This window comes from Quercus robur, chromosome 5 (assembly GCF_932294415.1).
Source record: "Quercus robur chromosome 5, dhQueRobu3.1, whole genome shotgun sequence".
Classification (NCBI taxonomy): Eukaryota; Viridiplantae; Streptophyta; class Magnoliopsida; order Fagales; family Fagaceae; genus Quercus; species Quercus robur.
The window spans coordinates 32,658,525-32,683,688 of NC_065538.1; the positions used below are offsets into that span (position 1 = coordinate 32,658,525).

General features: G+C 52.4%; 71 non-coding genes across 71 annotated transcripts; all 71 read right to left on the bottom strand.

Moving 5' to 3' along the window:
• Positions 1 to 33: 33 nt before the first annotated feature.
• Positions 34 to 152, bottom strand: LOC126731163 (5S ribosomal RNA). The gene has a single exon (XR_007658420.1). It is a non-coding gene; the product is annotated as a 5S ribosomal RNA (ribosomal RNA).
• A 236-nt stretch (positions 153 to 388) lies between these two features.
• LOC126731798 (5S ribosomal RNA) lies at positions 389 to 507 on the bottom strand. Its single transcript, XR_007659037.1, has one exon. It is a non-coding gene; the product is annotated as a 5S ribosomal RNA (ribosomal RNA).
• Positions 508 to 743: 236 nt separating this feature from the next.
• LOC126731609 (5S ribosomal RNA) lies at positions 744 to 862 on the bottom strand. The gene has a single exon (XR_007658853.1). It is a non-coding gene; the product is annotated as a 5S ribosomal RNA (ribosomal RNA).
• Positions 863 to 1,097: 235 nt separating this feature from the next.
• On the bottom strand, positions 1,098 to 1,216 carry LOC126731315 (5S ribosomal RNA). Its single transcript, XR_007658565.1, has one exon. It is a non-coding gene; the product is annotated as a 5S ribosomal RNA (ribosomal RNA).
• A 235-nt stretch (positions 1,217 to 1,451) lies between these two features.
• Positions 1,452 to 1,570, bottom strand: LOC126731175 (5S ribosomal RNA). Its single transcript, XR_007658431.1, has one exon. It is a non-coding gene; the product is annotated as a 5S ribosomal RNA (ribosomal RNA).
• Positions 1,571 to 1,805: 235 nt separating this feature from the next.
• On the bottom strand, positions 1,806 to 1,924 carry LOC126731186 (5S ribosomal RNA). The gene has a single exon (XR_007658442.1). It is a non-coding gene; the product is annotated as a 5S ribosomal RNA (ribosomal RNA).
• A 236-nt stretch (positions 1,925 to 2,160) lies between these two features.
• On the bottom strand, positions 2,161 to 2,279 carry LOC126731393 (5S ribosomal RNA). Its single transcript, XR_007658640.1, has one exon. It is a non-coding gene; the product is annotated as a 5S ribosomal RNA (ribosomal RNA).
• A 235-nt stretch (positions 2,280 to 2,514) lies between these two features.
• Positions 2,515 to 2,633, bottom strand: LOC126731198 (5S ribosomal RNA). The gene has a single exon (XR_007658453.1). It is a non-coding gene; the product is annotated as a 5S ribosomal RNA (ribosomal RNA).
• Positions 2,634 to 2,870: 237 nt separating this feature from the next.
• LOC126731637 (5S ribosomal RNA) lies at positions 2,871 to 2,989 on the bottom strand. The gene has a single exon (XR_007658880.1). It is a non-coding gene; the product is annotated as a 5S ribosomal RNA (ribosomal RNA).
• A 235-nt stretch (positions 2,990 to 3,224) lies between these two features.
• Positions 3,225 to 3,343, bottom strand: LOC126730554 (5S ribosomal RNA). The gene has a single exon (XR_007657824.1). It is a non-coding gene; the product is annotated as a 5S ribosomal RNA (ribosomal RNA).
• Positions 3,344 to 3,579: 236 nt separating this feature from the next.
• LOC126730541 (5S ribosomal RNA) lies at positions 3,580 to 3,698 on the bottom strand. Its single transcript, XR_007657812.1, has one exon. It is a non-coding gene; the product is annotated as a 5S ribosomal RNA (ribosomal RNA).
• A 236-nt stretch (positions 3,699 to 3,934) lies between these two features.
• Positions 3,935 to 4,053, bottom strand: LOC126731210 (5S ribosomal RNA). The gene has a single exon (XR_007658464.1). It is a non-coding gene; the product is annotated as a 5S ribosomal RNA (ribosomal RNA).
• Positions 4,054 to 4,287: 234 nt separating this feature from the next.
• On the bottom strand, positions 4,288 to 4,406 carry LOC126731221 (5S ribosomal RNA). The gene has a single exon (XR_007658475.1). It is a non-coding gene; the product is annotated as a 5S ribosomal RNA (ribosomal RNA).
• A 236-nt stretch (positions 4,407 to 4,642) lies between these two features.
• Positions 4,643 to 4,761, bottom strand: LOC126730624 (5S ribosomal RNA). The gene has a single exon (XR_007657890.1). It is a non-coding gene; the product is annotated as a 5S ribosomal RNA (ribosomal RNA).
• Positions 4,762 to 4,999: 238 nt separating this feature from the next.
• On the bottom strand, positions 5,000 to 5,118 carry LOC126731233 (5S ribosomal RNA). Its single transcript, XR_007658486.1, has one exon. It is a non-coding gene; the product is annotated as a 5S ribosomal RNA (ribosomal RNA).
• A 237-nt stretch (positions 5,119 to 5,355) lies between these two features.
• On the bottom strand, positions 5,356 to 5,474 carry LOC126731260 (5S ribosomal RNA). Its single transcript, XR_007658512.1, has one exon. It is a non-coding gene; the product is annotated as a 5S ribosomal RNA (ribosomal RNA).
• Positions 5,475 to 5,712: 238 nt separating this feature from the next.
• Positions 5,713 to 5,831, bottom strand: LOC126731244 (5S ribosomal RNA). Its single transcript, XR_007658497.1, has one exon. It is a non-coding gene; the product is annotated as a 5S ribosomal RNA (ribosomal RNA).
• A 238-nt stretch (positions 5,832 to 6,069) lies between these two features.
• On the bottom strand, positions 6,070 to 6,188 carry LOC126731257 (5S ribosomal RNA). The gene has a single exon (XR_007658509.1). It is a non-coding gene; the product is annotated as a 5S ribosomal RNA (ribosomal RNA).
• A 237-nt stretch (positions 6,189 to 6,425) lies between these two features.
• Positions 6,426 to 6,544, bottom strand: LOC126730638 (5S ribosomal RNA). The gene has a single exon (XR_007657903.1). It is a non-coding gene; the product is annotated as a 5S ribosomal RNA (ribosomal RNA).
• Positions 6,545 to 6,781: 237 nt separating this feature from the next.
• On the bottom strand, positions 6,782 to 6,900 carry LOC126731268 (5S ribosomal RNA). The gene has a single exon (XR_007658520.1). It is a non-coding gene; the product is annotated as a 5S ribosomal RNA (ribosomal RNA).
• A 238-nt stretch (positions 6,901 to 7,138) lies between these two features.
• LOC126730683 (5S ribosomal RNA) lies at positions 7,139 to 7,257 on the bottom strand. Its single transcript, XR_007657946.1, has one exon. It is a non-coding gene; the product is annotated as a 5S ribosomal RNA (ribosomal RNA).
• Positions 7,258 to 7,494: 237 nt separating this feature from the next.
• LOC126730581 (5S ribosomal RNA) lies at positions 7,495 to 7,613 on the bottom strand. Its single transcript, XR_007657850.1, has one exon. It is a non-coding gene; the product is annotated as a 5S ribosomal RNA (ribosomal RNA).
• A 236-nt stretch (positions 7,614 to 7,849) lies between these two features.
• LOC126731279 (5S ribosomal RNA) lies at positions 7,850 to 7,968 on the bottom strand. The gene has a single exon (XR_007658531.1). It is a non-coding gene; the product is annotated as a 5S ribosomal RNA (ribosomal RNA).
• Positions 7,969 to 8,205: 237 nt separating this feature from the next.
• On the bottom strand, positions 8,206 to 8,324 carry LOC126731291 (5S ribosomal RNA). Its single transcript, XR_007658542.1, has one exon. It is a non-coding gene; the product is annotated as a 5S ribosomal RNA (ribosomal RNA).
• Positions 8,325 to 8,560: 236 nt separating this feature from the next.
• On the bottom strand, positions 8,561 to 8,679 carry LOC126731594 (5S ribosomal RNA). Its single transcript, XR_007658838.1, has one exon. It is a non-coding gene; the product is annotated as a 5S ribosomal RNA (ribosomal RNA).
• Positions 8,680 to 8,917: 238 nt separating this feature from the next.
• LOC126731433 (5S ribosomal RNA) lies at positions 8,918 to 9,036 on the bottom strand. Its single transcript, XR_007658680.1, has one exon. It is a non-coding gene; the product is annotated as a 5S ribosomal RNA (ribosomal RNA).
• Positions 9,037 to 9,272: 236 nt separating this feature from the next.
• LOC126731654 (5S ribosomal RNA) lies at positions 9,273 to 9,391 on the bottom strand. Its single transcript, XR_007658897.1, has one exon. It is a non-coding gene; the product is annotated as a 5S ribosomal RNA (ribosomal RNA).
• Positions 9,392 to 9,629: 238 nt separating this feature from the next.
• LOC126731302 (5S ribosomal RNA) lies at positions 9,630 to 9,748 on the bottom strand. Its single transcript, XR_007658553.1, has one exon. It is a non-coding gene; the product is annotated as a 5S ribosomal RNA (ribosomal RNA).
• Positions 9,749 to 9,984: 236 nt separating this feature from the next.
• On the bottom strand, positions 9,985 to 10,103 carry LOC126731314 (5S ribosomal RNA). The gene has a single exon (XR_007658564.1). It is a non-coding gene; the product is annotated as a 5S ribosomal RNA (ribosomal RNA).
• Positions 10,104 to 10,339: 236 nt separating this feature from the next.
• LOC126731845 (5S ribosomal RNA) lies at positions 10,340 to 10,458 on the bottom strand. The gene has a single exon (XR_007659081.1). It is a non-coding gene; the product is annotated as a 5S ribosomal RNA (ribosomal RNA).
• A 237-nt stretch (positions 10,459 to 10,695) lies between these two features.
• Positions 10,696 to 10,814, bottom strand: LOC126731326 (5S ribosomal RNA). Its single transcript, XR_007658575.1, has one exon. It is a non-coding gene; the product is annotated as a 5S ribosomal RNA (ribosomal RNA).
• Positions 10,815 to 11,050: 236 nt separating this feature from the next.
• On the bottom strand, positions 11,051 to 11,169 carry LOC126731338 (5S ribosomal RNA). The gene has a single exon (XR_007658586.1). It is a non-coding gene; the product is annotated as a 5S ribosomal RNA (ribosomal RNA).
• A 236-nt stretch (positions 11,170 to 11,405) lies between these two features.
• LOC126731350 (5S ribosomal RNA) lies at positions 11,406 to 11,524 on the bottom strand. The gene has a single exon (XR_007658597.1). It is a non-coding gene; the product is annotated as a 5S ribosomal RNA (ribosomal RNA).
• A 236-nt stretch (positions 11,525 to 11,760) lies between these two features.
• On the bottom strand, positions 11,761 to 11,879 carry LOC126731595 (5S ribosomal RNA). The gene has a single exon (XR_007658839.1). It is a non-coding gene; the product is annotated as a 5S ribosomal RNA (ribosomal RNA).
• A 237-nt stretch (positions 11,880 to 12,116) lies between these two features.
• On the bottom strand, positions 12,117 to 12,235 carry LOC126731361 (5S ribosomal RNA). The gene has a single exon (XR_007658608.1). It is a non-coding gene; the product is annotated as a 5S ribosomal RNA (ribosomal RNA).
• A 236-nt stretch (positions 12,236 to 12,471) lies between these two features.
• Positions 12,472 to 12,590, bottom strand: LOC126731655 (5S ribosomal RNA). The gene has a single exon (XR_007658898.1). It is a non-coding gene; the product is annotated as a 5S ribosomal RNA (ribosomal RNA).
• A 237-nt stretch (positions 12,591 to 12,827) lies between these two features.
• LOC126731373 (5S ribosomal RNA) lies at positions 12,828 to 12,946 on the bottom strand. Its single transcript, XR_007658620.1, has one exon. It is a non-coding gene; the product is annotated as a 5S ribosomal RNA (ribosomal RNA).
• A 236-nt stretch (positions 12,947 to 13,182) lies between these two features.
• On the bottom strand, positions 13,183 to 13,301 carry LOC126731384 (5S ribosomal RNA). The gene has a single exon (XR_007658631.1). It is a non-coding gene; the product is annotated as a 5S ribosomal RNA (ribosomal RNA).
• Positions 13,302 to 13,537: 236 nt separating this feature from the next.
• Positions 13,538 to 13,656, bottom strand: LOC126731799 (5S ribosomal RNA). Its single transcript, XR_007659038.1, has one exon. It is a non-coding gene; the product is annotated as a 5S ribosomal RNA (ribosomal RNA).
• A 237-nt stretch (positions 13,657 to 13,893) lies between these two features.
• On the bottom strand, positions 13,894 to 14,012 carry LOC126731395 (5S ribosomal RNA). The gene has a single exon (XR_007658642.1). It is a non-coding gene; the product is annotated as a 5S ribosomal RNA (ribosomal RNA).
• A 236-nt stretch (positions 14,013 to 14,248) lies between these two features.
• Positions 14,249 to 14,367, bottom strand: LOC126731406 (5S ribosomal RNA). Its single transcript, XR_007658653.1, has one exon. It is a non-coding gene; the product is annotated as a 5S ribosomal RNA (ribosomal RNA).
• A 236-nt stretch (positions 14,368 to 14,603) lies between these two features.
• LOC126731596 (5S ribosomal RNA) lies at positions 14,604 to 14,722 on the bottom strand. Its single transcript, XR_007658840.1, has one exon. It is a non-coding gene; the product is annotated as a 5S ribosomal RNA (ribosomal RNA).
• Positions 14,723 to 14,959: 237 nt separating this feature from the next.
• LOC126731417 (5S ribosomal RNA) lies at positions 14,960 to 15,078 on the bottom strand. The gene has a single exon (XR_007658664.1). It is a non-coding gene; the product is annotated as a 5S ribosomal RNA (ribosomal RNA).
• Positions 15,079 to 15,314: 236 nt separating this feature from the next.
• Positions 15,315 to 15,433, bottom strand: LOC126731657 (5S ribosomal RNA). The gene has a single exon (XR_007658900.1). It is a non-coding gene; the product is annotated as a 5S ribosomal RNA (ribosomal RNA).
• Positions 15,434 to 15,670: 237 nt separating this feature from the next.
• Positions 15,671 to 15,789, bottom strand: LOC126731428 (5S ribosomal RNA). Its single transcript, XR_007658675.1, has one exon. It is a non-coding gene; the product is annotated as a 5S ribosomal RNA (ribosomal RNA).
• A 236-nt stretch (positions 15,790 to 16,025) lies between these two features.
• LOC126731439 (5S ribosomal RNA) lies at positions 16,026 to 16,144 on the bottom strand. The gene has a single exon (XR_007658686.1). It is a non-coding gene; the product is annotated as a 5S ribosomal RNA (ribosomal RNA).
• Positions 16,145 to 16,380: 236 nt separating this feature from the next.
• Positions 16,381 to 16,499, bottom strand: LOC126731450 (5S ribosomal RNA). Its single transcript, XR_007658697.1, has one exon. It is a non-coding gene; the product is annotated as a 5S ribosomal RNA (ribosomal RNA).
• Positions 16,500 to 16,736: 237 nt separating this feature from the next.
• Positions 16,737 to 16,855, bottom strand: LOC126731420 (5S ribosomal RNA). The gene has a single exon (XR_007658667.1). It is a non-coding gene; the product is annotated as a 5S ribosomal RNA (ribosomal RNA).
• Positions 16,856 to 17,090: 235 nt separating this feature from the next.
• LOC126731658 (5S ribosomal RNA) lies at positions 17,091 to 17,209 on the bottom strand. Its single transcript, XR_007658901.1, has one exon. It is a non-coding gene; the product is annotated as a 5S ribosomal RNA (ribosomal RNA).
• A 237-nt stretch (positions 17,210 to 17,446) lies between these two features.
• On the bottom strand, positions 17,447 to 17,565 carry LOC126731461 (5S ribosomal RNA). Its single transcript, XR_007658708.1, has one exon. It is a non-coding gene; the product is annotated as a 5S ribosomal RNA (ribosomal RNA).
• Positions 17,566 to 17,801: 236 nt separating this feature from the next.
• LOC126731474 (5S ribosomal RNA) lies at positions 17,802 to 17,920 on the bottom strand. Its single transcript, XR_007658719.1, has one exon. It is a non-coding gene; the product is annotated as a 5S ribosomal RNA (ribosomal RNA).
• A 236-nt stretch (positions 17,921 to 18,156) lies between these two features.
• On the bottom strand, positions 18,157 to 18,275 carry LOC126731856 (5S ribosomal RNA). The gene has a single exon (XR_007659092.1). It is a non-coding gene; the product is annotated as a 5S ribosomal RNA (ribosomal RNA).
• Positions 18,276 to 18,512: 237 nt separating this feature from the next.
• LOC126731486 (5S ribosomal RNA) lies at positions 18,513 to 18,631 on the bottom strand. The gene has a single exon (XR_007658731.1). It is a non-coding gene; the product is annotated as a 5S ribosomal RNA (ribosomal RNA).
• A 236-nt stretch (positions 18,632 to 18,867) lies between these two features.
• Positions 18,868 to 18,986, bottom strand: LOC126731497 (5S ribosomal RNA). The gene has a single exon (XR_007658742.1). It is a non-coding gene; the product is annotated as a 5S ribosomal RNA (ribosomal RNA).
• Positions 18,987 to 19,222: 236 nt separating this feature from the next.
• On the bottom strand, positions 19,223 to 19,341 carry LOC126731846 (5S ribosomal RNA). Its single transcript, XR_007659082.1, has one exon. It is a non-coding gene; the product is annotated as a 5S ribosomal RNA (ribosomal RNA).
• Positions 19,342 to 19,578: 237 nt separating this feature from the next.
• On the bottom strand, positions 19,579 to 19,697 carry LOC126731508 (5S ribosomal RNA). Its single transcript, XR_007658753.1, has one exon. It is a non-coding gene; the product is annotated as a 5S ribosomal RNA (ribosomal RNA).
• Positions 19,698 to 19,933: 236 nt separating this feature from the next.
• LOC126731519 (5S ribosomal RNA) lies at positions 19,934 to 20,052 on the bottom strand. Its single transcript, XR_007658764.1, has one exon. It is a non-coding gene; the product is annotated as a 5S ribosomal RNA (ribosomal RNA).
• Positions 20,053 to 20,288: 236 nt separating this feature from the next.
• On the bottom strand, positions 20,289 to 20,407 carry LOC126731530 (5S ribosomal RNA). Its single transcript, XR_007658775.1, has one exon. It is a non-coding gene; the product is annotated as a 5S ribosomal RNA (ribosomal RNA).
• Positions 20,408 to 20,645: 238 nt separating this feature from the next.
• LOC126731542 (5S ribosomal RNA) lies at positions 20,646 to 20,764 on the bottom strand. Its single transcript, XR_007658787.1, has one exon. It is a non-coding gene; the product is annotated as a 5S ribosomal RNA (ribosomal RNA).
• A 237-nt stretch (positions 20,765 to 21,001) lies between these two features.
• LOC126731553 (5S ribosomal RNA) lies at positions 21,002 to 21,120 on the bottom strand. Its single transcript, XR_007658798.1, has one exon. It is a non-coding gene; the product is annotated as a 5S ribosomal RNA (ribosomal RNA).
• Positions 21,121 to 21,357: 237 nt separating this feature from the next.
• Positions 21,358 to 21,476, bottom strand: LOC126731564 (5S ribosomal RNA). The gene has a single exon (XR_007658809.1). It is a non-coding gene; the product is annotated as a 5S ribosomal RNA (ribosomal RNA).
• Positions 21,477 to 21,713: 237 nt separating this feature from the next.
• LOC126731576 (5S ribosomal RNA) lies at positions 21,714 to 21,832 on the bottom strand. The gene has a single exon (XR_007658820.1). It is a non-coding gene; the product is annotated as a 5S ribosomal RNA (ribosomal RNA).
• A 236-nt stretch (positions 21,833 to 22,068) lies between these two features.
• On the bottom strand, positions 22,069 to 22,187 carry LOC126730542 (5S ribosomal RNA). The gene has a single exon (XR_007657813.1). It is a non-coding gene; the product is annotated as a 5S ribosomal RNA (ribosomal RNA).
• A 236-nt stretch (positions 22,188 to 22,423) lies between these two features.
• On the bottom strand, positions 22,424 to 22,542 carry LOC126731587 (5S ribosomal RNA). The gene has a single exon (XR_007658831.1). It is a non-coding gene; the product is annotated as a 5S ribosomal RNA (ribosomal RNA).
• A 237-nt stretch (positions 22,543 to 22,779) lies between these two features.
• On the bottom strand, positions 22,780 to 22,898 carry LOC126731599 (5S ribosomal RNA). The gene has a single exon (XR_007658843.1). It is a non-coding gene; the product is annotated as a 5S ribosomal RNA (ribosomal RNA).
• Positions 22,899 to 23,135: 237 nt separating this feature from the next.
• LOC126731284 (5S ribosomal RNA) lies at positions 23,136 to 23,254 on the bottom strand. Its single transcript, XR_007658536.1, has one exon. It is a non-coding gene; the product is annotated as a 5S ribosomal RNA (ribosomal RNA).
• A 238-nt stretch (positions 23,255 to 23,492) lies between these two features.
• LOC126731585 (5S ribosomal RNA) lies at positions 23,493 to 23,611 on the bottom strand. The gene has a single exon (XR_007658829.1). It is a non-coding gene; the product is annotated as a 5S ribosomal RNA (ribosomal RNA).
• A 237-nt stretch (positions 23,612 to 23,848) lies between these two features.
• LOC126731610 (5S ribosomal RNA) lies at positions 23,849 to 23,967 on the bottom strand. The gene has a single exon (XR_007658854.1). It is a non-coding gene; the product is annotated as a 5S ribosomal RNA (ribosomal RNA).
• Positions 23,968 to 24,204: 237 nt separating this feature from the next.
• On the bottom strand, positions 24,205 to 24,323 carry LOC126731621 (5S ribosomal RNA). The gene has a single exon (XR_007658865.1). It is a non-coding gene; the product is annotated as a 5S ribosomal RNA (ribosomal RNA).
• A 236-nt stretch (positions 24,324 to 24,559) lies between these two features.
• On the bottom strand, positions 24,560 to 24,678 carry LOC126731633 (5S ribosomal RNA). The gene has a single exon (XR_007658876.1). It is a non-coding gene; the product is annotated as a 5S ribosomal RNA (ribosomal RNA).
• Positions 24,679 to 24,914: 236 nt separating this feature from the next.
• Positions 24,915 to 25,033, bottom strand: LOC126731644 (5S ribosomal RNA). Its single transcript, XR_007658888.1, has one exon. It is a non-coding gene; the product is annotated as a 5S ribosomal RNA (ribosomal RNA).
• Between the last annotated feature and the right edge of the window lie 131 nt (positions 25,034 to 25,164).

Sequence of the window (25,164 nt, forward strand, 5' to 3'; positions counted from 1 at the left end):
CGACAAAAAAAAAAAAATCCGAAGAAAAAGAGAGGGGTGCAACACGAGGACTTCCCAGGAGGTCACCCATCCTAGTACTACTCTCGCCCAAACACGCTTAACTGCGGAGTTCTGATGGGATCCGGTGCATTAGTGTTGGTATGATCGCACCCATCAGCATAAGCGCGTTAAATCCTTATAAAGGATCCGAATGCAGCGATGCACTCTAACACCAGGGAGCTGCAGCCCGAGGGCATTTCCAGATCGCCGCCACCAAATTAGCACCCAAAACGAGTTCAGCGGCTCGTATTTTTGGCCTGGGGCAGACTAAGCCTACGAAGCGAGCGTGCTGGACCGCCGTAAACGGTAGGCCCGGCGACAAAAAAAAAAAAATCCGAAGAAAAAGAGAGGGGTGCAACACGAGGACTTCCCAGGAGGTCACCCATCCTAGTACTACTGTCGCCCAAACACGCTTAACTGCGGAGTTCTGATGGGATCTGGTGCATTAGTGTTGGTATGATCGCACCCATCAGCATAAGCGCGTTAAATCCTTATAAAGGATCCGAATGCAGCGATGCACTCTAACACCAGGGAGCTGCAGCCCGAGGGCATTTCCAGATCGCCGCCACCAAATTAGCACCCAAAACGAGATCAGCGGCTCGTATTTTTGACCTGGGGCAGACTAAGCCTACGAAGCGAGCGTGCTGGACCGCCGTAAACGGTAAGCCCGGCGACAAAAAAATAAAATTCCGAAGAAAAAGAGAGTGGTGCAACACGAGGACTTCCCAGGAGGTCACCCATCCTAGTACTACTCTCGCCCAAACACGCTTAACTGCGGAGTTCTGATGGGATCCGGTGCATTAGTGTTGGTATGATCGCAACCATCAGCATAAGCGCGTTAAATCCTTACAAAGGATCCGAATGCAGCGATGCACTCTAACACCAGGGAGCTGCAGCCCGAGGGCATTTCCAGATCGCCGCCACCAAATTAGCACCCAAAACGAGATCAGCGGCTCGTATTTTTGGCCTGGGGCAGACTAAGCCTACGAAGCGAGCGTGCTGGACCGCCGTAAACGGTAAGCCCGGCGACAAAAAAAAAAAATCCGAAGAAAAAGAGAGGGGTGCAACACGAGGACTTCCCAGGAGGTCACCCATCCTAGTACTACTCTCGCCCAAACACGCTTAACTGCGGAGTACTGATGGGATCCGGTGCATTAGTGTTGGTATGATCGCACCCATCAGCATAAGCGCGTTAAATCCTTATAAAGGATCCGAATGCAGCGATGCACTCTAACACCAGGGAGCTGCAGCCCGAGGGCATTTCCAGATCGCCGCCACCAAATTAGCACCCAAAACGAGATCAGCGGCTCGTATTTTTGGCCTGGGGCAGACTAAGCCTACGAAGCGAGCGTGCTGGACCGCCGTAAACGGTAAGCCCGGCGACAAAAAAAAAAAATCCGAAGAAAAAGAGAGGGGTGCAACACGAGGACTTCCCAGGAGGTCACCCATCCTAGTACTACTCTCGCCCAAACACGCTTAACTGCGGAGTTCTGATGGGATCCGGTGCATTAGTGTTGGTATGATCGCACCCATCAGCATAAGCGCGTAAAATCCTTATAAAGGATCTGAATGCAGCGATGCACTCTAACACCAGGGAGCTGCAGCCCGAGGGCATTTCCAGATCGCCGCCACCAAATTAGCACCCAAAACGAGATCAGCGGCTCGTATTTTTGGCCTGGGGCAGACTAAGCCTACGAAGCGAGCGTGCTGGACCGCCGTAAACGGTAAGCCCGGCGACAAAAAAAAAAAATCCGAAGAAAAAGAGAGGGGTGCAACACGAGGACTTCCCAGGAGGTCACCCATCCTAGTACTACTCTCGCCCAAACACGCTTAACTGCGGAGTTCTGATGGGATCCGGTGCATTAGTGTTGGTATGATCGCACCCATCAGCATAAGCGCGTTAAATCCTTATAAAGGATCCGAATGCAGCGATGCACTCTAACACCAGGGAGCTGCAGCCCGAGGGCATTTCCAGATCGCCGCCACCAAATTAGCACCCAAAACGACTTCAGCGGCTCGTATTTTTGACCTGGGGCAGACTAAGCCTACGAAGCGAGCGTGCTGGACCGCCGTAAACGGTAAGCCCGGCGACAAAAAAAAAAAAAACCGAAGAAAAAGAGAGGGGTGCAACACGAGGACTTCCCAGGAGGTCACCCATCCTAGTACTACTCTCGCCCAAACTCGCTTAACTGCGGAGTTCTGATGGGATCCGGTGCATTAGTGTTGGTATGATCGCACCCATCAGCATAAGCGCGTTAAATCCTTATAAAGGATCCGAATGCAGCGATGCACTCTAACACCAGGGAGCTGCAGCCCGAGGGCATTTCCAGATCGCCGCCACCAAATTAGCACCCAAAACGAGATCAGCGGCTCGTATTTTTGGCCTGGGGCAGACTAAGCCTACGAAGCGAGCGTGCTGGACCGCCGTAAACGGTAAGCCCGGCGACAAAAAAAAAAAATCCGAAGAAAAAGAGAGGGGTGCAACACGAGGACTTCCCAGGAGGTCACCCATCCTAGTACTACTCTCGCCCAAACACGCTTAACTGCGGAGTTCTGATGGGATCCGGTGCATTAGTGTTGGTATGATCGCACCCATCAGCATAAGCGCGTTAAATCCTTATAAAGGATCCGAATGCAGCGATGCACTCTAACACTAGGGAGCTGCAGCCCGAGGGCATTTCCAGATCGCCGCCACCAAATTAGCACCCAAAACGAGTTCAGCGGCTCGTATTTTTGACCTGGGGCAGACTAAGCCTACGAAGCGAGCGTGCTGGACCGCCGTAAACGGTAAGCCCGGCGACAAAAAAAAAAAAAATCCGAAGAAAAAGAGAGGGGTGCAACACGAGGACTTCCCAGGAGGTCACCCGTCCTAGTACTACTCTCGCCCAAACACGCTTAACTGCGGAGTTCTGATGGGATCCGATGCATTAGTGTTGGTATGATCGCACCCATCAGCATAAGCGCGTTAAATCCTTACAAAGGATCCGAATGCAGCGATGCACTCTAACACCAGGGAGCTGCAGCCCGAGGGCATTTCCAGATCGCCGCCACCAAATTAGCACCCAAAACGAGATCAGCGGCTCGTATTTTTGGCCTGGGGCAGACTAAGCCTACGAAGCGAGCGTGCTGGACCGCCGTAAACAGTAAGCCCGGCGACAAAAAAAAAAAATCCGAAGAAAAAGAGAAGGGTGCAACACGAGGACTTCCCAGGAGGTCACCCATCCTAGTACTACTCTCGCCCAAACACGCTTAACTGCGGAGTTCTGATGGGATCCGGTGCATTAGTGTTGGTATGATCGCACCCATCAGCATAAGCGCGTTAAATCCTTATAAAGGATCCGAATGCAGCGATGCACTCTAACACCAGGGAGCTGCAGCCCGAGGGCATTTCCAGATTGCCGCCACCAAATTAGCACCCAAAACGAGATCAGCGGCTCGTATTTTTGGCCTGGGGCAGACTAAGCCTACGAAGCGAGCGTGCAGGACCGCCGTAAACGGTAAGCCCGGCGACAAAAAAAAAAAAATCCGAAGAAAAAGAGAGGGGTGCAACACGAGGACTTCCCAGGAGGTCACCCATCCTAGTACTACTCTCGCCCAAACACGCTTAACTGCGGAGTTCTGATGGGATCCGGTGTATTAGTGTTGGTATGATCGCACCCATCAGCATAAGCGCGTTAAATCCTTATAAAGGATCCGAATGCAGCGATGCACTCTAACACCAGGGAGCTGCAGCCCGAGGGCATTTCCAGATCGCCGCCACCAAATTAGCACCCAAAACGAGTTCAGCGGCTCGTATTTTTGAACTGGGGCAGACTAAGCCTACGAAGCGAGCGTGCTGGACCGCCGTAAACGGTAAGCCCGGCGACAAAAAAAAAAAAATCCGAAAAAAAAGAGAGGGGTGCAACACGAGGACTTCCCAGGAGGTCACCCATCCTAGTACTACTCTCGCCCAAACACGCTTAACTGCGGAGTTCTGATGGGATCCGGTGCATTAGTGTTGGTATGATCGCACCCATCAGCATAAGCGCGTTAAATCCTTATAAAGGATCCGAATGCAGCGATGCACTCTAACACCAGGGAGCTGCAGCCCGAGGGCATTTCCAGATCGCCGCCACCAAATTAGCACCCAAAACGAGATCAGCGGCTCGTATTTTTGGCCTGGGGCAGACTAAGCCTACGAAGCGAGCGTGCTGGACCGCCGTAAACGGTAAGCCCGGCGACAAAAAAAAAAATCCGAAGAAAAAGAGAGGGGTGCAACACGAGGACTTCCCAGGAGGTCACCCATCCTAGTACTACTCTCGCCCAAACACGCTTAACTGCGGAGTTCTGATGGGATCCGGTGCATTAGTGTTGGTATGATCGCACCCATCAGCATAAGCGCGTTAAATCCTTATAAAGGATCCGAATGTAGCGATGCACTCTAACACCAGGGAGCTGCAGCCCGAGGGCATTTCCAGATCGCCGCCACCAAATTAGCACCCAAAACGAGTTCAGCGGCTCGTATTTTTGACCTGGGGCAGACTAAGCCTACGAAGCGAGCGTGCTGGACCGCCGTAAACGGTAAGCCCGGGGACAAAAAAAAAAAAATCCGAAGAAAAAGAGAGGGGTGCAACACGAGGACTTCCCAGGAGGTCACCCATCCTAGTACTATTCTCGCCCAAACACGCTTAACTGCGGAGTTCTGATGGGATCCGGTGCATTAGTGTTGGTATGATCGCACCCATCAGCAAAAGCGCGTTAAATCCTTATAAAGGATCCGAATGCAGCGATGCACTCTAACACCAGGGAGCTGCAGCCCGAGGGCATTTCCAGATCGCCGCCACCAAATTAGCACCCAAAACGAGATCAGCGGCTCGTATTTTTGGCCTGGGGCAGACTAAGCCTACGAAGCGAGCGTGCTGGACCGCCGTAAACGGTAAGCCCGGCGACAAAAAAAAAAAAAAATCCGAAGAAAAAGAGAGGGGTGCAACACGAGGACTTCCCAGGAGGTCACCCATCCTAGTACTACTCTCGCCCAAACACGCTTAACTGCGGAGTTCTGATGGGATCCGGTGCATTAGTGTTGGTATGATCGCACCCATCAGCATAAGCGCGTTAAATCCTTATAAAGGATCCGAATGCAGCGATGCACTCTAACACCAGGGAGCTGCAGCCCGAGGGCATTTCCAGATCGCCACCACCAAATTAGCACCCAAAACGAGATCAGCGGCTCGTATTTTTGGCCTGGGGCAGACTAAGCCTACGAAGCGAGCGTGCTGGACCGCCGTAAACGGTAAGCCCGGCGACAAAAAAAAAAAAAATCCGAAGAAAAAGAGCGGGGTGCAACACGAGGACTTCCCAGGAGGTCACCCATCCTAGTACTACTCTCGCCCAAACACGCTTACCTGCGGAGTTCTGATGGGATCCGGTGCATTAGTGTTGGTATGATCGCACCCATCAGCATAAGCGCGTTAAATCCTTATAAAGGATCCGAATGCAGCGATGCACTCTAACACCAGGGAGCTGCAGCCCGAGGGCATTTCCAGATCGCCGCCATCAAATTAGCACCCAAAACGAGTTCAGCGGCTCGTATTTTTGGCCTGGGGCAGACTAAGCCTACGAAGCGAGCGTGCTGGACCGCCGTAAACGGTAAGCCCGGCAACAAAAAAAAAAAAAAATCCGAAGAAAAAGAGAGGGGTGCAACACGAGGACTTCCCAGGAGGTCACCCATCCTAGTACTACTCTCGCCCAAACACGCTTAACTGCGGAGTTCTGATGGGATCCGGTGCATTAGTGTTGGTATGATCGCACCCATCAGCATAAGCGCGTTAAATCCTTATAAAGGATCCGAATGCAGCGATGCACTCTAACACCAGGGAGCTGCAGCCCGAGGGCATTTCCAGATCGCCGCCACCAAATTAGCACCCAAAACGAGATCAGCGGTTCGTATTTTTGGCCTGGGGCAGACTAAGCCTACGAAGCGAGCGTGCTGGACCGCCATAAACGGTAAGCCCGGCGACAAAAAAAAAAAAAAATCCGAAGAAAAAGAGAGGGGTGCAACACGAGGACTTCCCAGGAGGTCACCCATCCTAGTACTACTCTCGCCCAAACACGCTTAACTGCGGAGTTCTGATGGGATCCGGTGCATTAGTGTTGGTATGATCGCACCCATCAGCATAAGCGCGTTAAATCATTATAAAGGATCCGAATGAAGCGATGCACTCTAACACCAGGAAGCTGCAGCCCGAGGGCATTTCCAGATCGCCGCCACCAAATTAGCACCCAAAACGAGTTCAGCGGCTCGTATTTTTGGCCTGGGGCAGACTAAGCCTACGAAGCGAGCGTGCTGGACCGCCGTAAACGGTAAGCCCGGCGACAAAAAAAAAAAAAATCCGAAGAAAAAGAGAGGGGTGCAACACGAGGACTTCCCAGGAGGTCACCCATCCTAGTACTACTCTCGCCCAAACACGCTTAACTGCGGAGTTCTGATGGGATCCGGTGCATTTGTGTTGGTATGATCGCACCCATCAGCATAAGCGCGTTAAATCCTTATAAAGGATCCGAATGCAGCGATGCACTCTAACACCAGGGAGCTGCAGCCCGAGGGCATTTCCAGATCGCCGCCACCAAATTAGCACCCAAAACGAGATCAGCGGCTCGTATTTTTGGCCTGGGGCAGACTAAGCCTACGAAGCGAGCGTGCTGGACCGCCGTAAACGGTAAGCCCGGCGACAAAAAAAAAAAAAATCCGAAGAAAAAGAGAGGGGTGCAACACGAGGACTTCCCAGGAGGTCACCCATCCTAGTACTACTCTCGCCCAAACACGCTTAACTGCGGAGTTCTGATGGGATCCGGTGCATTAGTGTTGGTATGATCGCACCCATCAGCATAAGCGCGTTAAATCCTTATAAAGGATCCGAATGCAGCGATGCACTCTAACACCAGGGAGCTGCAGCCCGAGGGCATTTCCAGATCGCCGCCACCAAATTAGCACCCAAAACGAGATCAGCGGCTCGTATTTTTGGCCTGGGGCAGACTAAGCCTACGAAGCGAGCGTGCTGGACCGCCGTAAACGGTAAGCCCGGCGACAAAAAAAAAAAAAAATCCGAAGAAAAAGAGAGGGGTGCAACACGAGGACTTCCCAGGAGGTCACCCATCCTAGTACTACTCTCGCCCATACACGCTTAACTGCGGAGTTCTGATGGGATCCGGTGCATTAGTGTTGGTATGATCGCACCCATCAGCATAAGCGCGTTAAATCCTTATAAAGGATCCGAATGCAGCGATGCACTCTAACACCAGGGAGCTGCAGCCCGAGGGCATTTCCAGATCGCCGCCACCAAATTAGCACCCAAAACGAGTTCAGCGGCTCGTATTTTTGGCCTGGGGCAGACTAAGCCTACGAAGCGAGCGTGCTGGACCGCCGTAAACGGTAAGCCCGGCGACAAAAAAAAAAAAAATCCGAAGAAAAAGAGAGGGGTGCAACACGGGGACTTCCCAGGAGGTCACCCATCCTAGTACTACTCTCGCCCAAACACGCTTAACTGCGGAGTTCTGATGGGATCCGGTGCATTAGTGTTGGTATGATCGCACCCATCAGCATAAGCGCGTTAAATCCTTATAAAGGATCCGAATGCAGCGATGCACTCTAACACCAGGGAGCTGCAGCCCGAGGGCATTTCCAGATCGCCGCCACCAAATTAGCACCCAAAACGAGATCAGCGGCTCGTATTTTTGGCCTGGGGCAGACTAAGCCTACGAAGCGAGCGTGCTGGACCGCCGTAAACGATAAGCCCGGCGACCAAAAAAAAAAAATCCGAAGAAAAAGAGAGGGGTGCAACACGAGGACTTCCCAGGAGGTCACCCATCCTAGTACTACTCTCGCCCAAACACGCTTAACTGCGGAGTTCTGATGGGATCCGGTGCATTAGTGTTGGTATGATCGCACCCATCAGCATAAGCGCGTTAAATCCTTATAAAGGATCCGAATGCAGCGATGCACTCTAACACCAGGGAGCTGCAGCCCGAGGGCATTTCCAGATCGCCGCCACCAAATTAGCACCCAAAACGAGATCAGCGGCTCGTATTTTTGGCCTGGGGCAGACTAAGCCTACGAAGCGAGCGTGCTGGACCGCCGTAAACGGTAAGCCCGGCGACAAAAAAAAAAAAAATCCGAAGAAAAAGAGAGGGGTGCAACACGAGGACTTCCCAGGAGGTCACCCATCCTAGTACTACTCTCGCCCAAACACGCTTAACTGCGGAGTTCTGATGGGATCCGGTGCATTAGTGTTGGTATGATCGCACCCATCAGCATAAGCGCGTTAAATCCTTATAAAGGATCCGAATGCAGCGATGCACTCTAACACCAGGGAGCTGCAGCCCGAGGGCATTTCCAGATCGCCGCCACCAAATTAGCACCCAAAACGAGTTCAGCGGCTCGTATTTTTGGCCTGGGGCAGACTAAGCCTACGAAGCGAGCGTGCTGGACCGCCGTAAACGGTAAGCCCGGCGACAAAAAAAAAAAAATCCGAAGAAAAAGAGAGGGGTGCAACACGAGGACTTCCCAGGAGGTCACCAATCCTAGTACTACTCTCGCCCAAACACGCTTAACTGCGGAGTTCTGATGGGATCCGGTGCATTAGTGTTGGTATGATCGCACCCATCAGCATATGCGCGTTAAATCCTTATAAAGGATCCGAATGCAGCGATGCACTCTAACACCAGGGAGCTGCAGCCCGAGGGCATTTCCAGATCGCCGCCACCAAATTAGCACCCAAAACGAGATCAGCGGCTCGTATTTTTGGCCTGGGGCAGACTAAGCCTACGAAGCGAGCGTGCTGGACCGCCGTAAACGGTAAGCCCGGCGACAAAAAAAAAAAAAAATCCGAAGAAAAAGAGAGGGGTGCAACACAAGGACTTCCCAGGAGGTCACCCATCCTAGTACTACTCTCGCCCAAACACGCTTAACTGCGGAGTTCTGATGGGATCTGGTGCATTAGTGTTGGTATGATCGCACCCATCAGCATAAGCGCGTTAAATCCTTATAAAGGATCCGAATGCAGCGATGCACTCTAACACCAGGGAGCTGCAGCCCGATGGCATTTCCAGATCGCCGCCACCAAATTAGCACCCAAAACGAGTTCAGCGGCTCGTATTTTTGGCCTGGGGCAGACTAAGCCTACGAAGCGAGCGTGCTGGACCGCCGTAAACGGTAAGCCCGGCGACAAAAAAAAAAAAATCCGAAGAAAAAGAGAGGGGTGCAACACGAGGACTTCCCAGGAGGTCACCGATCCTAGTACTACTCTCGCCCAAACACGCTTAACTGCGGAGTTCTGATGGGATCCGGTGCATTAGTGTTGGTATGATCGCACCCATCAGCATAAGCGCGTTAAATCCTTATAAAGGATCCGAATGCAGCGATGCACTCTAACACCAGGGAGCTGCAGCCCAAGGGCATTTCCAGATCGCCGCCACCAAATTAGCACCCAAAACGAGATCAGCGGCTCGTATTTTTGGCCTGGGGCAGACTAAGCCTACGAAGCGAGCGTGCTGGACCGCCGTAAACGGTAAGCCCGACGACAAAAAAAAAAAAAAATCCGAAGAAAAAGAGAGGGGTGCAACACGAGGACTTCCCAGGAGGTCACCCATCCTAGTACTACTCTCGCCCAAACACGCTTAACTGCGGAGTTCTGATGGGATCCGGTGCATTAGTGTTGGTATGATCGCACCCATCAGCATAAGCGCGTTAAATCCTTATAAAGGATCCGAATGAAGCGATGCACTCTAACACCAGGGAGCTGCAGCCCGAGGGCATTTCCAGATCGCCGCCACCAAATTAGCACCCAAAACGAGTTCAGCGGCTCGTATTTTTGGCCTGGGGCAGACTAAGCCTACGAAGCGAGCGTGCTGGACCGCCGTAAACGGTAAGCCCGGCGACAAAAAAAAAAAAATCCGAAGAAAAAGAGAGGGGTGCAACACGAGGACTTCCCAGGAGGTCACCCATCCTAGTACTACTCTCGCCCAAACACGCTTAACTGCGGAGTTCTGATGGGATCCGGTGCATTAGTGTTGGTATGATCGCACCCATCAGCATAAGCGCGTTAAATCCTTATAAAGGATCCGAATGCAGCGATGCACTCTAACACCAGGGAGCTGCAGCCCGAGGGCATTTCCAGATCGCCGCCACCAAATTAGCACCCAAAACGAGTTCAGCGGCTCGTATTTTTGGCCTGGGGCAGACTAAGCCTACGAAGCGAGCGTGCTGGACCGCCGTAAACGGTAGGCCCAGCGACAAAAAAAAAAAAATCCGAAGAAAAAGAGAGGGGTGCAACACGAGGACTTCCCAGGAGGTCACCCATCCTAGTACTACTGTCGCCCAATCACGCTTAACTGCGGAGTTCTGATGGGATCTGGTGCATTAGTGTTGGTATGATCGCACCCATCAGCATAAGCGCGTTAAATCCTTATAAAGGATCCGAATGCAGCGATGCACTCTAACACCAGGGAGCTGCAGCCCGAGGGCATTTCCAGATCGCCGCCACCAAATTAGCACCCAAAACGAGATCAGCGGCTCGTATTTTTGGCCTGGGGCAGACTAAGCCTACGAAGCGAGCGTGCTGGACCGCCGTAAACGGTAAGCCCGGCAACAAAAAAAAAAAAAATCCGAAGAAAAAGAGAGGGGTGCAACACGAGGACTTCCCAGGAGGTCACCCATCCTAGTACTACTCTCGCCCAAACACGCTTAACTGCGGAGTTCTGATGGGATCCGGTGCATTAGTGTTGGTATGATCGCACCCATCAGCATAAGCGCGTTAAATCCTTATAAAGGATCCGAATGCAGCGATGCACTCTAACACCAGGGAGCTGCAGCCCGAGGGCATTTCCAGATCGCCGCCACCAAATTAGCACCCAAAACGAGTTCAGCGGCTCGTATTTTTGGCCTGGGGCAGACTAAGCCTACGAAGCGAGCGTGCTGGACCGCCGTAAACGGTAAGCCCGGCGACAAAAAAAAAAAAATCCGAAGAAAAAGAGAGGGGTGCAACACGAGGACTTCCCAGGAGGTCACCCATCCTAGTACTACTCTCGCCCAAACACGCTTAACTGCGGAGTTCTGATGGGATCCGGTGCATTAGTGTTGGTATGATCGCACCCATCAGCATAAGCGCGTTAAATCCTTATAAGGGATCCGAATGCAGCGATGCACTCTAACACCAGGGAGCTGCAGCCCGAGGGCATTTCCAGATCGCCGCCACCAAATTAGCACCCAAAACGAGTTCAGCGGCTCGTATTTTTGGCCTGGGGCAGACTAAGCCTACGAAGCGAGCGTGCTGGACCGCCGTAAACGGTAAGCCCGGCGACAAAAAAAAAAAAATCCGAAGAAAAAGAGAGGGGTGCAACACGAGGACTTCCCAGGAGGTCACCCATCCTAGTACTACTCTCGCCCAAACACGCTTAACTGCGGAGTTCTGATGGGATCCGGTGCATTAGTGTTGGTATGATCGCACCCATCAGCATAAGCGCGTTAAATCCTTATAAAGGATCCGAATGCAGCGATGCACTCTAACACCAGGGAGCTGCAGCCCGAGGGCATTTCCAGATCGCCGCCACCATTTTAGCACCCAAAACGAGTTCAGCGGCTCGTATTTTTGGCCTGGGGCAGACTAAGCCTACGAAGCGAGCGTGCTGGACCGCCGTAAACGGTAAGCCCGGCGACAAAAAAAAAAAAATCCGAAGAAAAAGAGAGGGGTGCAACACGAGGACTTCCCAGGAGGTCACCAATCCTAGTACTACTCTCGCCCAAACACGCTTAACTGCGGAGTTCTGATGGGATCCGGTGCATTAGTGTTGGTATGATCGCACCCATCAGCATAAGCGCGTTAAATCCTTATAAAGGATCCGAATGCAGCGATGCACTCTAACACCAGGGAGCTGCAGCCCGAGGGCATTTCCAGATCGCCGCCACCAAATTAGCACCCAAAACGAGATCAGCGGCTCGTATTTTTGGCCTGGGGCAGACTAAGCCTACGAAGCGAGCGTGCTGGACCGCCGTAAACGGTAAGCCCGGCGACAAAAAAAAAAAAAATCCGAAGAAAAAGAGAGGGGTGCAACACGAGGACTTCCCAGGAGGTCACCCATCCTAGTACTACTCTCGCCCAAACACGCTTAACTGCGGAGTTCTGATGGGATCCGGTGCATTAGTGTTGGTATGATCGCACCCATCAGCATAAGCGCGTTAAATCCTTATAAAGGATCCGAATGCAGCGATGCACTCTAACACCAGGGAGCTGCAGCCCGATGGCATTTCCAGATCGCCGCCACCAAATTAGCACCCAAAACGAGTTCAGCGGCTCGTATTTTTGGCCTGGGGCAGACTAAGCCTACGAAGCGAGCGTGCTGGACCGCCGTAAACGGTAAGCCCGGCGACAAAAAAAAAAAAATCCGAAGAAAAAGAGAGGGGTGCAACACGAGGACTTCCCAGGAGGTCACCGATCCTAGTACTACTCTCGCCCAAACACGCTTAACTGCGGAGTTCTGATGGGATCCGGTGCATTAGTGTTGGTATGATCGCACCCATCAGCATAAGCGCGTTAAATCCTTATAAAGGATCCGAATGCAGCGATGCACTCTAACACCAGGGAGCTGCAGCCCAAGGGCATTTCCAGATCGCCGCCACCAAATTAGCACCCAAAACGAGATCAGCGGCTCGTATTTTTGGCCTGGGGCAGACTAAGCCTACGAAGCGAGCGTGCTGGACCGCCGTAAACGGTAAGCCCGACGACAAAAAAAAAAAAAATCCGAAGAAAAAGAGAGGGGTGCAACACGAGGACTTCCCAGGAGGTCACCCATCCTAGTACTACTCTCGCCCAAACACGCTTAACTGCGGAGTTCTGATGGGATCCGGTGCATTAGTGTTGGTATGATCGCACCCATCAGCATAAGCGCGTTAAATCCTTATAAAGGATCCGAATGAAGCGATGCACTCTAACACCAGGGAGCTGCAGCCCGAGGGCATTTCCAGATCGCCGCCACCAAATTCGCACCCAAAACGAGTTCAGCGGCTCGTATTTTTGGCCTGGGGCAGACTAAGCCTACGAAGCGAGCGTGCTGGACCGCCGTAAACGGTAAGCCCGGCGACAAAAAAAAAAAAATCCGAAGAAAAAGAGAGGGGTGCAACACGAGGACTTCCCAGGAGGTCACCCATCCTAGTACTACTCTCGCCCAAACACGCTTAACTGCGGAGTTCTGATGGGATCCGGTGCATTAGTGTTGGTATGATCGCACCCATCAGCATAAGCGCGTTAAATCCTTATAAAGGATCCGAATGCAGCGATGCACTCTAACACCAGGGAGCTGCAGCCCGAGGGCATTTCCAGATCGCCGCCACCAAATTAGCACCCAAAACGAGTTCAGCGGCTCGTATTTTTGGCCTGGGGCAGACTAAGCCTACGAAGCGAGCGTGCTGGACCGCCGTAAACGGTAGGCCCAGCGACAAAAAAAAAAAAATCCGAAGAAAAAGAGAGGGGTGCAACACGAGGACTTCCCAGGAGGTCACCCATCCTAGTACTACTGTCGCCCAAACACGCTTAACTGCGGAGTTCTGATGGGATCTGGTGCATTAGTGTTGGTATGATCGCACCCATCAGCATAAGCGCGTTAAATCCTTATAAAGGATCCGAATGCAGCGATGCACTCTAACACCAGGGAGCTGCAGCCCGAGGGCATTTCCAGATCGCCGCCACCAAATTAGCACCCAAAACGAGATCAGCGGCTCGTATTTTTGGCCTGGGGCAGACTAAGCCTACGAAGCGAGCGTGCTGGACCGCCGTAAACGGTAAGCCCGGCGACAAAAAAAAAAAAAATCCGAAGAAAAAGAGAGGGGTGCAACACGAGGACTTCCCAGGAGGTCACCCATCCTAGTACTACTCTCGCCCAAACACGCTTAACTGCGGAGTTCTGATGGGATCCGGTGCATTAGTGTTGGTATGATCGCACCCATCAGCATAAGCGCGTTAAATCCTTATAAAGGATCCGAATGCAGCGATGCACTCTAACACCAGGGAGCTGCAGCCCGAGGGCATTTCCAGATCGCCGCCACCAAATTAGCACCCAAAACGAGTTCAGCGGCTCGTATTTTTGGCCTGGGGCAGACTAAGCCTACGAAGCGAGCGTGCTGGACCGCCGTAAACGGTAAGCCCGGCGACAAAAAAAAAAAAATCCGAAGAAAAAGAGAGGGGTGCAACACGAGGACTTCCCAGGAGGTCACCCATCCTAGTACTACTCTCGCCCAAACACGCTTAACTGCGGAGTTCTGATGGGATCCGGTGCATTAGTGTTGGTATGATCGCACCCATCAGCATAAGCGCGTTAAATCCTTATAAAGGATCCGAATGCAGCGATGCACTCTAACACCAGGGAGCTGCAGCCCGAGGGCATTTCCAGATCGCCGCCACCAAATTAGCACCCAAACCGAGTTCAGCGGCTCGTATTTTTGGCCTGGGGCAGACTAAGCCTACGAAGCGAGCGTGCTGGACCGCCGTAAACGGTAAGCCCGGCGACAAAAAAAAAAAAATCCGAAGAAAAAGAGAGGGGTGCAACACGAGGACTTCCCAGGAGGTCACCAATCCTAGTACTACTCTCGCCCAAACACGCTTAACTGCGGAGTTCTGATGGGATCCGGTGCATTAGTGTTGGTATGATCGCACCCATCAGCATAAGCGCGTTAAATCCTTATAAAGGATCCGAATGCAGCGATGCACTCTAACACCAGGGAGCTGCAGCCCGAGGGCATTTCCAGATCGCCGCCACCAAATTAGCACCCAAAACGAGATCAGCGGCTCGTATTTTTGGCCTGGGGCAGACTAAGCCTACGAAGCGAGCGTGCTGGACCGCCGTAAACGGTAAGCCCGGCGACAAAAAAAAAAAAAATCCGAAGAAAAAGAGAGGGGTGCAACACGAGGACTTCCCAGGAGGTCACCCATCCTAGTACTACTCTCGCCCAAACACGCTTAACTGCGGAGTTCTGATGGGATCCGGTGCATTAGTGTTGGTATGATCGCACCCATCAGCATAAGCGCGTTAAATCCTTATAAAGGATCCGAATGCAGCGATGCACTCTAACACCAGGGAGCTGCAGCCCGATGGCATTTCCAGATCGCCGCCACCAAATTAGCACCCAAAACGAGTTCAGCGGCTCGTACTTTTGGCCTGGGGCAGACTAAGCCTACGAAGCGAGCGTGCTGGACCGCCGTAAACGGTAAGCCCGGCGACAAAAAAAAAAAAATCCGAAGAAAAAGAGAGGGGTGCAACACGAGGACTTCCCAGGAGGTCACCGATCCTAGTACTACTCTCGCCCAAACACGCTTAACTGCGGAGTTCTGATGGGATCCGGTGCATTAGTGTTGGTATGATCGCACCCATCAGCATAAGCGCGTTAAATCCTTATAAAGGATCCGAATGCAGCGATGCACTCTAACACCAGGGAGCTGCAGCCCAAGGGCATTTCCAGATCGCCGCCACCAAATTAGCACCCAAAACGAGATCAGCGGCTCGTATTTTTGGCCTGGGGCAGACTAAGCCTACGAAGCGAGCGTGCTGGACCGCCGTAAACGGTAAGCCCGACGACAAAAAAAAAAAAAATCCGAAGAAAAAGAGAGGGGTGCAACACGAGGACTTCCCAGGAGGTCACCCATCCTAGTACTACTCTCGCCCAAACACGCTTAACTGCGGAGTTCTGATGGGATCCGGTGCATTAGTGTTGGTATGATCGCACCCATCAGCATAAGCGCGTTAAATCCTTATAAAGGATCCGAATGCAGCGATGCACTCTAACACCAGGGAGCTGCAGCCCGAGGGCATTTCCAGATCGCCGCCACCAAATTAGCACCCAAAACGAGTTCAGCGGCTCGTATTTTTGGCCTGGGGCAGACTAAGCCTACGAAGCGAGCGTGCTGGACCGCCGTAAACGGTAAGCCCGGCGACAAAAAAAAAAAAATCCGAAGAAAAAGAGAGGGGTGCAACACGAGGACTTCCCAGGAGGTCACCCATCCTAGTACTACTCTCGCCCAAACACGCTTAACTGCGGAGTTCTGATGGGATCCGGTGCATTAGTGTTGGTATGATCGCACCCATCAGCATAAGCGCGTTAAATCCTTATAAGGGATCCGAATGCAGCGATGCACTCTAACACCAGGGAGCTGCAGCCCGAGGGCATTTCCAGATCGCCGCCACCAAATTAGCACCCAAAACGAGTTCAGCGGCTCGTATTTTTGGCCTGGGGCAGACTAAGCCTACGAAGCGAGCGTGCTGGACCGCCGTAAACGGTAAGCCCGGCGACAAAAAAAAAAAAATCCGAAGAAAAAGAGAGGGGTGCAACACGAGGACTTCCCAGGAGGTCACCCATCCTAGTACTACTCTCGCCCAAACACGCTTAACTGCGGAGTTCTGATGGGATCCGGTGCATTAGTGTTGGTATGATCGCACCCATCAGCATAAGCGCGTTAAATCCTTATAAAGGATCCGAATGCAGCGATGCACTCTAACACCAGGGAGCTGCAGCCCGAGGGCATTTCCAGATCGCCGCCACCAAATTAGCACCCAAAACGAGTTCAGCGGCTCGTATTTTTGGCCTGGGGCAGACTAAGCCTACGAAGCGAGCGTGCTGGACCGCCGTAAACGGTAAGCCCGGCGACAAAAAAAAAAAAAATCCGAAGAAAAAGAGAGGGGTGCAACACGAGGACTTCCCAGGAGGTCACCCATCCTAGCACTACTCTCGCCCAAACACGCTTAACTGCGGAGTTCTGATGGGATCCGGTGCATTAGTGTTGGTATGATCGCACCCATCAGCATAAGCGCGTTAAATCCTTATAAAGGATCCGAATGCAGCGATGCACTCTAACACCAGGGAGCTGCAGCCCGATGGCATTTCCAGATCGCCGCCACCAAATTAGCACCCAAAACGAGTTCAGCGGCTCGTATTTTTGGCCTGGGGCAGACTAAGCCTACGAAGCGAGCGTGCTGGACCGCCGTAAACGGTAAGCCCGGCGACAAAAAAAAAAAATCCGAAGAAAAAGAGAGGGGTGCAACACGAGGACTTCCCAGGAGGTCACCGATCCTAGTACTACTCTCGCCCAAACACGCTTAACTGCGGAGTTCTGATGGGATCCGGTGCATTAGTGTTGGTATGATCGCACCCATCAGCATAAGCGCGTTAAATCCTTATAAAGGATCCGAATGCAGCGATGCACTCTAACACCAGGGAGCTGCAGCCCAAGGGCATTTCCAGATCGCCGCCACCAAATTAGCACCCAAAACGAGATCAGCGGCTCGTATTTTTGGCCTGGGGCAGACTAAGCCTACGAAGCGAGCGTGCTGGACCGCCGTAAACGGTAAGCCCGACGACAAAAAAAAAAAAAATCCGAAGAAAAAGAGAGGGGTGCAACACGAGGACTTCCCAGGAGGTCACCCATCCTAGTACTACTCTCGCCCAAACACGCTTAACTGCGGAGTTCTGATGGGATCCGGTGCATTAGTGTTGGTATGATCGCACCCATCAGCATAAGCGCGTTAAATCCTTATAAAGGATCCGAATGCAGCGATGCACTCTAACACCAGGGAGCTGCAGCCCGAGGGCATTTCCAGATCGCCGCCACCAAATTAGCACCCAAAACGAGTTCAGCGGCTCGTATTTTTGGCCTGGGGCAGACTAAGCCTCCGAAGCGAGCGTGCTGGACCGCCGTAAACGGTAAGCCCGGCGACAAAAAAAAAAAAATCCGAAGAAAAAGAGAGGGGTGCAACACGAGGACTTCCCAGGAGGTCACCCATCCTAGTACTACTCTCGCCCAAACACGCTTAACTGCGGAGTTCTGATGGGATCCGGTGCATTAGTGTTGGTATGATCGCACCCATCAGCATAAGCGCGTTAAATCCTTATAAAGGATCCGAATGCAGCGATGCACTCTAACACCAGGGAGCTGCAGCCCGAGGGCATTTCCAGATCGCCGCCACCAAATTAGCACCCAAAACGAGTTCAGCGGCTCGTATTTTTGGCCTGGGGCAGACTAAGCCTACGAAGCGAGCGTGCTGGACCGCCGTAAACGGTAGGCCCAGCGACAAAAAAAAAAAAATCCGAAGAAAAAGAGAGGGGTGCAACATGAGGACTTCCCAGGAGGTCACCCATCCTAGTACTACTGTCGCCCAAACACGCTTAACTGCGGAGTTCTGATGGGATCTGGTGCATTAGTGTTGGTATGATCGCACCCATCAGCATAAGCGCGTTAAATCCTTATAAAGGATCCGAATGCAGCGATGCACTCTAACACCAGGGAGCTGCAGCCCGAGGGCATTTCCAGATCGCCGCCACCAAATTAGCACCCAAAACGAGGTCAGCGGCTCGTATTTTTGGCCTGGGGCAGACTAAGCCTACGAAGCGAGCGTGCTGGACCGCCGTAAACGGTAAGCCCGGCGACAAAAAAAAAAAAAATCCGAAGAAAAAGAGAGGGGTGCAACACGAGGACTTCCCAGGAGGTCACCCATCCTAGTACTACTCTCGCCCAAACACGCTTAACTGCGGAGTTCTGATGGGATCCGGTGCATTAGTGTTGGTATGATCGCACCCATCAGCATAAGCGCGTTAAATCCTTATAAAGGATCCGAATACAGCGATGCACTCTAACACCAGGGAGCTGCAGCCCGAGGGCATTTCCAGATCGCCGCCACCAAATTAGCACCCAAAACGAGTTCAGCGGCTCGTATTTTTGGCCTGGGGCAGACTAAGCCTACGAAGCGAGCGTGCTGGACCGCCGTAAACGGTAAGCCCGGCGACAAAAAAAAAAAAATCCGAAGAAAAAGAGAGGGGTGCAACACGAGGACTTCCCAGGAGGTCACCCATCCTAGTACTACTCTCGCCCAAACACGCTTAACTGCGGAGTTCTGATGGGATCCGGTGCATTAGTGTTGGTATGATCGCACCCATCAGCATAAGCGCGTTAAATCCTTATAAGGGATCCGAATGCAGCGATGCACTCTAACACCAGGGAGCTGCAGCCCGAGGGCATTTCCAGATCGCCGCCACCAAATTAGCACCCAAAACGAGTTCAGCGGCTCGTATTTTTGGCCTGGGGCAGACTAAGCCTACGAAGCGAGCGTGCTGGACCGCCGTAAACGGTAGGCCCAGCGACAAAAAAAAAAAAATCCGAAGAAAAAGAGAGGGGTGCAACACGAGGACTTCCCAGGAGGTCACCCATCCTAGTACTACTGTCGCCCAATCACGCTTAACTGCGGAGTTCTGATGGGATCTGGTGCATTAGTGTTGGTATGATCGCACCCATCAGCATAAGCGCGTTAAATCCTTATAAAGGATCCGAATGCAGCGATGCACTCTAACACCAGGGAGCTGCAGCCCGAGGGCATTTCTAGATCGCCGCCACCAAATTAGCACCCAAAACGAGATCAGCGGCTCGTATTTTTGGCCTGGGGCAGACTAAGCCTACGAAGCGAGCGTGCTGGACCGCCGTAAACGGTAAGCCCGGCGACAAAAAAAAAAAAAATCCGAAGAAAAAGAGAGGGGTGCAACACGAGGACTTCCCAGGAGGTCACCCATCCTAGTACTACTCTCGCCCAAACACGCTTAACTGCGGAGTTCTGATGGGATCCGGTGCATTAGTGTTGGTATGATCGCACCCATCAGCATAAGCGCGTTAAATCCTTATAAAGGATCCGAATGCAGCGATGCACTCTAACACCAGGGAGCTGCAGCCCGAGGGCATTTCCAGATCGCCGCCACCAAATTAGCACCCAAAACGAGTTCAGCGGCTCGTATTTTTGGCCTGGGGCAGACTAAGCCTACGAAGCGAGCGTGCTGGACCGCCGTAAACTGTAAGCCCGGCGACAAAAAAAAAAAAATCCGAAGAAAAAGAGAGGGGTGCAACACGAGGACTTCCCAGGAGGTCACCCATCCTAGTACTACTCTCGCCCAAACACGCTTAACTGCGGAGTTCTGATGGGATCCGGTGCATTAGTGTTGGTATGATCGCACCCATCAGCATAAGCGCGTTAAATCCTTATAAGGGATCCGAATGCAGCGATGCACTCTAACACCAGGGAGCTGCAGCCCGAGGGCATTTCCAGATCGCCGCCACCAAATTAGCACCCAAAACGAGTTCAGCGGCTCGTATTTTTGGCCTGGGGCAGACTAAGCCTACGAAGCGAGCGTGCTGGACCGCCGTAAATGGTAAGCCCGGCGACAAAAAAAAAAAAATCCGAAGAAAAAGAGAGGGGTGCAACACGAGGACTTCCCAGGAGGTCACCCATCCTAGTACTACTCTCGCCCAAACACGCTTAACTGCGGAGTTCTGATGGGATCCGGTGCATTAGTGTTGGTATGATCGCACCCATCAGCATAAGCGCGTTAAATCCTTATAAAGGATCCGAATGCAGCGATGCACTCTAACACCAGGGAGCTACAGCCCGAGGGCATTTCCAGATCGCCGCCACCAAATTAGCACCCAAAACGAGATCAGCGGCTCGTATTTTTGGCCTGGGGCAGACTAAGCCTACGAAGCGAGCGTGCTGGACCGCCGTAAACGGTAAGCCCGGCGACAAAAAAAAAAAAAAATCCGAAGAAAAAGAGAGGGGTGCAACACGAGGACTTCCCAGGAGGTCACCCATCCTAGTACTACTCTCGCCCAAACACGCTTAACTGCGGAGTTCTGATGGGATCCGGTGCATTAGTGTTGGTATGATCGCACCCATCAGCATAAACGCGTTAAATCCTTATAAAGGATCCGAATGCAGCGATGCACTCTAACACCAGGGAGCTGCAGCCCGAGGGCATTTCCAGATCGCCACCACCAAATTAGCACCAAAAACGAGATCAGCGGCTCGTATTTTTGGCCTGGGGCAGACTAAGCCTACGAAGCGAGCGTGCTGGACCGCCGTAAACGGTAAGCCCGGCGACAAAAAAAAAAAAAATCCGAAGAAAAAGAGAGGGGTGCAACACGAGGACTTCCCAGGAGGTCACCCATCCTAGTACTACTCTCGCCCAAACACGCTTAACTGCGGAGTTCTGATGGGATCCGGTGCATTAGTGTTGGTATGATCGCACCCATCAGCATAAGCGCGTTAAATCCTTATAAAGGATCCGAATGCAGCGATGCACTCTAACACCAGGGAGCTGCAGCCCGAGGGCATTTCCAGATCGCCGCCATCAAATTAGCACCCAAAACGAGTTCAGCGGCTCGTATTTTTGGCCTGGGGCAGACTAAGCCTACGAAGCGAGCGTGCTGGACCGCCGTAAACGGCAAGCCCGGCAACAAAAAAAAAAAAAATCCGAAGAAAAAGAGAGGGGTGCAACACGAGGACTTCCCAGGAGGTCACCCATCCTAGTACTACTCTCGCCCAAACACGCTTAACTGCGGAGTTCTGATGGGATCCGGTGCATTAGTGTTGGTATGATCGCACCCATCAGCATAAGCGCGTTAAATCCTTATAAAGGATCCGAATGCAGCGATGCACTCTAACACCAGGGAGCTGCAGCCCGAGGGCATTTCCAGATCGCCGCCACCAAATCAGCACCCAAAACGAGATCAGCGGCTCGTATTTTTGGCCTGGGGCAGACTAAGCCTACGAAGCGAGCGTGCTGGACCGCCGTAAACGGTAAGCCCGGCGACAAAAAAAAAAAAAATCCGAAGAAAAAGAGAGGGGTGCAACACGAGGACTTCCCAGGAGGTCACCCATCCTAGTACTACTCTCGCCCAAACACGCTTAACTGCGGAGTTCTGATGGGATCCGGTGCATTAGTGTTGGTATGATCGCACCCATCAGCATAAGCGCGTTAAATCCTTATAAAGGATCCGAATGCAGCGATGCACTCTAACACCAGGGAGCTGCAGCCCGAGGGCATTTCCAGATCGCCGCCACCAAATTAGCACCCAAAACGAGTTCAGCGGCTCGTATTTTTGGCCTGGGGCAGACTAAGCCTACGAAGCGAGCGTGCTGGACCGCCGTAAACGGTAAGCCCGGCGACAAAAAAAAAAAAATCCGAAGAAAAAGAGAGGGGTGCAACACGAGGACTTCCCAGGAGGTCACCCATCCTAGTACTACTCTCGCCCAAACACGCTTAACTGCGGAGTTCTGATGGGATCCGGTGTATTAGTGTTGGTATGATCGCACCCATCAGCATAAGCGCGTTAAATCCTTATAAGGGATCCGAATGCAGCGATGCACTCTAACACCAGGGAGCTGCAGCCCGAGGGCATTTCCAGATCGCCGCCACCAAATTAGCACCCAAAACGAGTTCAGCGGCTCGTATTTTTGGCCTGGGGCAGACTAAGCCTACGAAGCGAGCGTGCTGGACCGCCGTAAATGGTAAGCCCGGCGACAAAAAAAAAAAAATCCGAAGAAAAAGAGAGGGGTGCAACACGAGGACTTCCCAGGAGGTCACCCATCCTAGTACTACTCTCGCCCAAACACGCTTAACTGCGGAGTTCTGATGGGATCCGGTGCATTAGTGTTGGTATGATCGCACCCATCAGCATAAGCGCGTTAAATCCTTATAAAGGATCCGAATGCAGCGATGCACTCTAACACCAGGGAGCTGCAGCCCGAGGGCATTTCCAGATCGCCGCCACCAAATCAGCACCCAAAACGAGATCAGCGGCTCGTATTTTTGGCCTGGGGCAGACTAAGCCTACGAAGCGAGCGTGCTGGACCGCCGTAAACGGTAAGCCCGGCGACAAAAAAAAAAAAAATCCGAAGAAAAAGAGAGGGGTGCAACACGAGGACTTCCCAGGAGGTCACCCATCCTAGTACTACTCTCGCCCAAACACGCTTAACTGCGGAGTTCTGATGGGATCCGGTGCATTAGTGTTGGTATGATCGCACCCATCAGCATAAGCGCGTTAAATCCTTATAAAGGATCCGAATGCAGCGATGCACTCTAACACCAGGGAGCTGCAGCCCGAGGGCATTTCCAGATCGCCGCCACCAAATCAGCACCCAAAACGAGATCAGCGGCTCGTATTTTTGGCCTGGGGCAGACTAAGCCTACGAAGCGAGCGTGCTGGACCGCCGTAAACGGTAAGCCCGGCGACAAAAAAAAAAAAAATCCGAAGAAAAAGAGAGGGGTGCAACACGAGGACTTCCCAGGAGGTCACCCATCCTAGTACTACTCTCGCCCAAACACGCTTAACTGCGGAGTTCTGATGGGATCCGATGCATTAGTGTTGGTATGATCGCACCCATCAGCATAAGCGCGTTAAATCCTTATAAAGGATCCGAATGCAGCGATGCACTCTAACACCAGGGAGCTGCAGCCCGAGGGCATTTCCAGATCGCCACCACCAAATTAGCACCCAAAACGAGATCAGCGGCTCGTATTTTTGGCCTGGGGCAGACTAAGCCTACGAAGCGAGCGTGCTGGACCGCCGTAAACGGTAAGCCCGGCGACAAAAAAAAAAAAAAATCCGAAGAAAAAGAGAGGGGTGCAACACGAGGACTTCCCAGGAGGTCACCCATCCTAGTACTACTCTCTCCCAAACACGCTTAACTGCGGAGTTCTGATGGGATCCGGTGCATTAGTGTTGGTATGATCGCACCCATCAGCATAAGCGCGTTAAATCCTTATAAAGGATCCGAATGCAGCGATGCACTCTAACACCAGGGAGCTGCAGCCCGAGGGCATTTCCAGATCGCCGCCATCAAATTAGCACCCAAAACGAGTTCAGCGGCTCGTATTTTTGGCCTGGGGCAGACTAAGCCTACGAAGCGAGCGTGCTGGACCGCCGTAAACGGCAAGCCCGGCAACAAAAAAAAAAAAAATCCGAAGAAAAAGAGAGGGGTGCAACACGAGGACTTCCCAGGAGGTCACCCATCCTAGTACTACTCTCGCCCAAACACGCTTAACTGCGGAGTTCTGATGGGATCCGGTGCATTAGTGTTGGTATGATCGCACCCATCAGCATAAGCGCGTTAAATCCTTATAAAGGATCCGAATGCAGCGATGCACTCTAACACCAGGGAGCTGCAGCCCGAGGGCATTTCCAGATCGCCGCCACCAAATTAGCACCCAAAACGAGATCAGCGGCTCGTATTTTTGGCCTGGGGCAGACTAAGCCTACGAAGCGAGCGTGCTGGACCGCCGTAAACGGTAAGCCCGGCGACAAAAAAAAAAAAAATCCGAAGAAAAAGAGAGGGGTGCAACACGAGGACTTCCCAGGAGGTCACCCATCCTAGTACTACTCTCGCCCAAACACGCTTAACTGCGGAGTTCTGATGGGATCCGGTGCATTAGTGTTGGTATGATCGCACCCATCAGCATAAGCGCGTTAAATCCTTATAAAGGATCCGAATGCAGCGATGCACTCTAACACCAGGGAGCTGCAGCCCGAGGGCATTTCCAGATCGCCGCCACCAAATTAGCACCCAAAACGAGTTCAGCGGCTCGTATTTTTGGCCTGGGGCAGACTAAGCCTACGAAGCGAGCGTGCTGGACCGCCGTAAACGGTAAGCCCGGCGACAAAAAAAAAAAAATCCGAAGAAAAAGAGAGGGGTGCAACACGAGGACTTCCCAGGAGGTCACCCATCCTAGTACTACTCTCGCCCAAACACGCTTAACTGCGGAGTTCTGATGGGATCCGGTGCATTAGTGTTGGTATGATCGCACCCATCAGCATAAGCGCGTTAAATCCTTATAAGGGATCCGAATGCAGCGATGCACTCTAACACCAGGGAGCTGCAGCCCGAGGGCATTTCCAGATCGCCGCCACCAAATTAGCACCCAAAACGAGTTCAGCGGCTCGTATTTTTGGCCTGGGGCAGACTAAGCCTACGAAGCGAGCGTGCTGGACCGCCGTAAATGGTAAGCCCGGCGACAAAAAAAAAAAAATCCGAAGAAAAAGAGAGGGGTGCAACACGAGGACTTCCCAGGAGGTCACCCATCCTAGTACTACTCTCGCCCAAACACGCTTAACTGCGGAGTTCTGATGGGATCCGGTGCATTAGTGTTGGTATGATCGCACCCATCAGCATAAGCGCGTTAAATCCTTATAAAGGATCCGAATGCAGCGATGCACTCTAACACCAGGGAGCTGCAGCCCGAGGGCATTTCCAGATCGCCGCCACCAAATTAGCACCCAAAACGAGATCAGCGGC